Source organism: Nicrophorus vespilloides, unplaced genomic scaffold (genome assembly GCF_001412225.1).
Source record: "Nicrophorus vespilloides isolate i.1.1-1 unplaced genomic scaffold, Nicve_v1.0, whole genome shotgun sequence".
NCBI lineage: Eukaryota > Metazoa > Arthropoda > Insecta > Coleoptera > Silphidae > Nicrophorus > Nicrophorus vespilloides.
The window spans coordinates 7,759-14,750 of NW_017099519.1; positions in this window are offsets into that span (position 1 = coordinate 7,759).

Sequence of the window (6,992 nt, forward strand, 5' to 3'; positions counted from 1 at the left end):
GAATTTATTTTAATTTTTAAATGAAATTATTAGAAGAAATTGATTTAAATCAAATTATTTGCTCATTAATAAATTCTGTAACTTTTTTCAATTTAATTTATTAATAAAACTTCTAATAAAAAATAAAAAAAAATCTTCCCGTTTTTTAATAAGAATTTATTGTCTATTTTCTAATCTTCAATAATGAAGGTTTTCAAAAAATTTACTTAACATTAAATTAAAACTGTTTTTAAAAAATGTATCGATTTGTAATAAATTAATCAATTTAAATATTAATTATATAAAAAAAATTAATCTACTTAGTAAAAAAAAATGCGATTGTGTCGATACAAAATTATTCATAAATTAATAATAAGCGGTATTAAAATTCAATTTAAATTGATTCAATAAAGTCGCTTTAATTTCCGCTTATATATAGATATATTTTTTTTGAATATAATAAAGATTGAAAAACGCGATGAAATAACATTGTAAGTGCGCAATTATATAATAATAATTTAAAAAAAAAATGTGTAGTTTCGATCGCGATACGTGTAAGGAAATTAATTAAATTCCCGTCGAAAAGGTGATCTGTTTTACGCCTCGCGATTTTTATATATATATATATAAAAAAAAAGAAATAATAATATGATAATTACGTAACCGTAAATAACATTTAAAATTTGGGACAGAAAGTTGCCGTGTGGGGTTTTTGCGCGCGAAAGTTCGAAATTAAAACGGATAATTAATGAAGTCGGAGACGGAAACTGGATAATGGAGTTTGGGATCGATGGTGGTTGGAGGATCGCGTCGTCGCCTGGTAATTTTTTAATGGGTCCTTGCGAAATGTTATGGTGTTTTTTTTTGGTTCGTGCGCGCATGGGTGTCTCTGCGTATACGTATATGGTTTTTTTTTCACGTTGGGCGTGTGTGTGTGTATGTACGTTGTGTGTGCATGTGCGAAACACATTGGGCCGGAGTGTAAAGCAGGACAGGAATTTATTTTCATATTTTCGACGGCGCACACTTTTAATATATAACTCGGATTTACGGCCGTCCATAAATCACCGGAGCAGTGTTTCATTTGTCAGGTGTTTTTGGCGAGTGATGTATTTTTATTGTCCACCACCACAACAAAAATCTTCGGTATCGATTTTAGGAAGCAGCTTTAATTGAAATGAGAGAGGAACCCTCAATGCTCTTCTACTCTACTCTACACTCAAGCGCCGCTTTTCCCGAAAAACCACCTACCCATGGATATGTGGGTAAATTGCCACGTGTTAGTGGCCATAAAAGACGGCAGTAAACATGTGAGCTCTGAGCTCTCTCTTTCTCTCTACTCTACTCCAGCTTTTCCTCCTCCATAAAACACATATATATGTATACGTATAAAAGGTGTACACAACATTTTCCTTCTGTTGTTGTTTTCTTTTTTTGCTTCTTTCCAGCTTGTTGTTTTCTTCGCGAACCGCAGGAAACGCAGATAACGAAATGCCATAAGTCGGAATAAAATTATTGTATCAACGAACAATGTGATTGTTTCTTTACACACAATGCACACATGATGTTGAGGAGGAAAAAAAAATTTTCCGCGAACCGTCGCCGCTCAAAAACCGTTTTTCCCCGAGCCATAAAACTTTATGGGGCCGGGAATTGAACATTTTTATGTAAATCGAAATGCATCAGCAAAAAGGAAAAAAAAACTATGTGGCAGTAGCAAAACACAAATTATTTAATATAAGCCGACAATAAACGGAAGCGGATGAAAATAGGCTAACAATTAAAGAAGTGGAAGGATTTAGAAGGAAAGGGATAGAGAGAAAAGGTTGTGTTGGGATTTTATTTTTGCTTTCTGGGGTGGAGAGAGGATAAAAGCGAGGATGTGCAGGCAATAGATCACGGGGCAGCTTTCCGTTTGACCCTGTTTCCACCCCTTGAATCCTTGCACAAAACCAGAAAGAGAGAGAGAGAGGTGGAAATATAAAGAGAGTGAAAAAAAGAAGTATGCAAGCGAGGAACATAGGAATAATCAATAAGGATTCTTCATAATTTCGATATTAATTTCGACGGTGCGCTTAACGATTGGCGCAATTTAGGGCGGTTTGGTTTACAGTCCACAGGATGACAAGGATAGTATTAATTACCTAAGGATTAATACGTATTGATCTCGGCTTTTGCGACTACAGCCTCTGTCTCTTAACCGCACCACGGGCTTCCTTGGCTTCAATTAAGCGTAATCCAATTTGGGGAAAACGCAACAACCTATTATATCATCTCTGCATAATTCTTGTTGGAATTTATTTGAAAATAAAAGGACGAGTTTCCCGCGAAAATTACCGCGAACAAGGAAGAAGCAGCGGGATGTACGGGAAGCGTTTTTTTTTGGTCTACGGGTGGTCCATGCATCATCGCAGCAGGCGACGGTGTTAGATGTCAACTGTGTGGACCGGAGTCCACCAATTTTCCGCGCGCCAATATCGTCTGGAGGCGCAGAAAAAAATGTTGTATATATATAACAGAAAGGAAGAAAGAAATCTGAAGCGGATTTTGATCAATAGATCATAAACGCATCCTGGCTACGATCCAAAATAATTTTAAAGGAAGGAAGAGATTCTCTGATGAACCGAAAGGTTTTTTTTTATAAAAAAAAACTTGTTCATTGAAAGACAATTTTTAAATTTAATTAATTATTATTTTTATCATTTAAGGACATTGAATTTTGCGATAATTATGTTTCTAAATTCAAATTAAATAAGTATTTATAGTTTATATGAAATTGGTCTATAGAATTAGAAGATATAATTTAAATTGATGATGTATTCAAATATGGATGAAAATTACTATTAAAAACTAAATAAATAAAAGAAAGTAGAAAACATTGGTCTATCTAGAAACTTTTCCTTTTAATTATTTTAATTGTTATTTTAATAGAAGTAAATCCTTTTAATTCGAAAGTTAATGAAATAAATTGATAAAGATTGAAGAATTTTTCAATCAATAAATTTACATGTAAAAAACGTTGGTCTTTAAAATTGAAAAATTGTGTATAAATATTTCTTCAAAATTATTTCAATTGTTACATTGAAGTACTTTAATTAAATAATTTAACTTATAAAGTATATAGGTCTATAATATTAGACAATTCTTTCAGAACATTTTTTTTCATTGTTTGAATTAGAATTCTTAAATGTAATTCAATATAAAATGACATAACCGAAACTTTGGTCTATAAAATTGATATACTGGATATTACTATTTCTTCAATTGATAATTAATTTTAAACTTACATTTATAATTACCATTATATAAAATTGAAATATTCTCAAGGATTTTATTGATTAAAATTATCTCAAAAAAAGAAAATTGGTCTATAAAATTGATAGATTTAATAATTTATATTATAATTTGTGTATTAGAAATATTAATCAAATTAAATAATTTTATAAATCACGTTTGACACATTCATTAAATAGTCAACTAAATATATACAAATATTTAATTTAAGAAACTGTAGAAAGAAATAGTTGACAATAGCGGCAAAACATTAAAGGTAATTTTCTTAATTTACGTAATCAATCAAACCATGTATCGTATTTAGTAATTCTGTTAAGGCAAATATTAAGAAAAAAAATATTTATTCAGACATTTTATTAAATCCGAAATGGAATACGGAAAGCGAAACGGGTTTTCGACATTGGCATTTCAAATTCCACCTAGACACATACACACGGACGGCGCACGTATATCTCTCTATTCTTTGCACATCTCTGTTTCTCTCAGACTCACACACTAAAAAGGAGGAGATCGTTATTATTAACTGCGCTGCAACCTTCTCCTTACCACACACACTAATTTCGGACGACTCAAACCGCCTCTGTAATAGAATATTACGCAATTAAAGGTAATTATCGGCGATACCGAAAGGAAGCGAATTAAAGACTCAGTCAGATGACGTAGAAGTATTAAAAAAAACCGTCCAGACTTCCGGTCTTCTTAATGATAACCCGCGAGATCTCAAGGATAACAAAAGAATAGCAAAAACAAGAATAACCGATCAAATAAACGCTCCTTCTTTTTTTATCAACAATTTAACGAACCGGATGAAATTATTTCTAATTAATGTGTCTTTTTTGTATTTGTTTTCGTGAAAGAAACTATGTGAAAAGTCGCATGAAATTTTTTCTATTTATATGTTCGATTTTATTGTTTTTTTTTTATGATGATGATGATGATTTAAGAAAACGTCTGTTGAATTTTCGCGCGTAAATTTCGGCCAGGTTGGGTAATCGATATAAGCGTCGGCCCCAATAAATTTTGGCAGTTAGCGCGTTCAAGTGACACTTAAAACAGTGAATCTGCCATCCACTACGTACTCTGACAACGTCGCATAAATCACCGCCAAATTAATAATAATAATCATCATCTTAAAAGCGAATTTTGTTTTCCAAACAAAAAACGAAAAATTTTCTTTACATAAATTTTTTAAATATTTATTAAGTTGTCTTTTCTCATGATTATGTAGTCCTAGTTAAGAATTAAGTAGTTCTGATTAACAACTAAGTAGTCCTGATTAACAATTAAGAAGTTCTGATTAACAATTAAGTTATCCTAATTAACAATTAATTTGTCCCGATTAACAATTAAGTTGTCCTGTTTAGTTCTTATTAAAAATTGAAGTCCTTACTGAGAATTAAGTAGTTTTGATTAACAATTAAATAGTCCTCATTAAAAATTAAGTAATCTTCAGAAAAAAATGAAAGATTTGCATATGAATTAAGAAACTCTGATTAATAACAAAAGTAGTTCTAGGTAACAATTAAGTAGTCCTCACTTACATTTAAGTCCGGATTAACAATCAAGTAATCCGGATTAAATATTAAGTAGTTATTAACAGATTTAAACTTTATTAAATTAATATTTTATTGATGATTCTATTGAATAAAGTTATTATTTGATAGCTGGTACTGCCTACTCGTCTAGGATTTTCTATGGTCCATCATCATTAGATGGAATTGCTTCAAATGGACGATTTAGATGATGGAAACGACATAATTGGATCAAGCTGCGTGCAATAAATAAGTTTGAACGCAGATTTACGTTAGAAACAATTGGATCAAATCACGCGTTCGCTCAAATGGAATTGAATAAACTGCCTTCGCCATTAATTCCCGTTTAAAAGTGTGCACGTTCAATCATAACAAACGACCATCAAACAAATAGAAAGACGAGAAGGAAAATAAAACACACTTTCCATTACGCAACAATCGCACAAACCTTATCGTAAAGAAATGTTTATACAATTACAAGTTACAACGCACTTAAACGTATTTTAGTAACAAAAAAATATGTCTTCTTTAGTTTTATATATTGTGTATGTAATTATTAGGATAATTTCTTAATTTGTTCGGTGGTAAGGAAGAAAATAAGATGAAGAAATTGTGAAGACGCAGTAGGAAATGCAGAGGGATAACGGTTAAAGTTATTGTGGAGAGCCCCTCTCTCGTGTCAAAAGTGATTTGTGTTTGTTACGGCGCTAATGCCCAAGATTACCGCGATGAAAAGATGTTCCCTCTTCATTATTTATCTTTATTTTATTTCCAAAAACTATCTCTCTAAGATTTCAATTAAGACACGGCGATAAAAATATAGAATTTGCGTGATTACGTGCAATAAAATTATTATAGTTTTCTATAAAAAAAAATTATTGAGAAATTAATCATACAATATTTCATTTCATTTTATTTATATCAGATAATTTACAACAAATTTAAAAAATGATTTTTTTTTAAATGAAATTGTTTTAAAAAATGCATTTGGAAAAATAATATTTGTAGTAATTAAAGTAAACTAGTTGTTTTTTTCTTCATTAAAGAGGAAAGTTCATTAATAAATATTACTTAAGTTTAAAAAAAGATTTATAGTCTATATAACTTTGTAGTTGTTGGTAATTAGTATTGTACAAGTAATTAAACACTTTGTCACAAATTATATAACATTACAAAACAACATAAAAATTTCAGAGATATTTTTTCTTGATTGTAGCGGATTTTACATTTTCTAATTAAATTTATAAGTTTTTTGTAAATGAACTTATTAAATTGAAATTTTGTGAACTGTACCAAATATTATTATTAGATTTTGATAATTTACTCAAAAAAAATGTGTATGTTATTCAGGTGATTTGAAATAAATGATGATTACAAACTGATATTTACAATAAATTTTAATTGAAATTTTATCAGCGATTCCTTTATTTCGTTTTTCGGTCGGTCATAAATGAGATTTACGAGATGTGTTTTGCGTGTTCCTCGTTTTTTCTTTTCCTCTCTTCCTCATTCCCTCCCGTTCTTTATACCTTCGTTGCCAGAAAAATACCGGACGGCACGATCTTCAGCGATTAAATGAAGTGGCTGCAATATTGTCCCCATGTAATAATTCTACCCTTATATATATAATTTTTTTTCGTAAATTTGGTGCGAATGCGAAGATTGAATTTTTGAGGGATTGTAGGGAAGATAATGTAATGGTCGTGCAGCAAAAAAAAAAAACGGGAGGTGTTGTGGTAAAAAAATAAAATATGTTTAATGAAATGGAGCCCGTGTAAATAGCGAGGAGGTGAGAGATGTGCTGCTAATAACGAGTTCGTGCCTAACTTGAATTCAGGGCCGCTTCTGATAGTCGTTAGGAGTGAGGCATGGCGCCATTTCATTTATACAAACACAGGCTGGGTTGATGATACGCGCTTCTTTGAACAATTAATATGCTACGGTAAATATTGCATAAATCGTGAAGGGTCTTCTACTTCTTCGTCGTTTTTGGTGGAAGAGAAGGAGGAAGCCCTACGCGTTGATGTGTTATCTGATGTTTTGATACATGACGCATGGGTCACGTACGTCGTTGGTAAAGTCCCTTTTTTAGAGGATGTATATGGGAGATCGCATGTTCGTTCGATTCGCGTGCGTGCGAGAGGTCCGAGACCCGGGTCGTTTTGCAAGCATGAGAGAGAGAGAGAG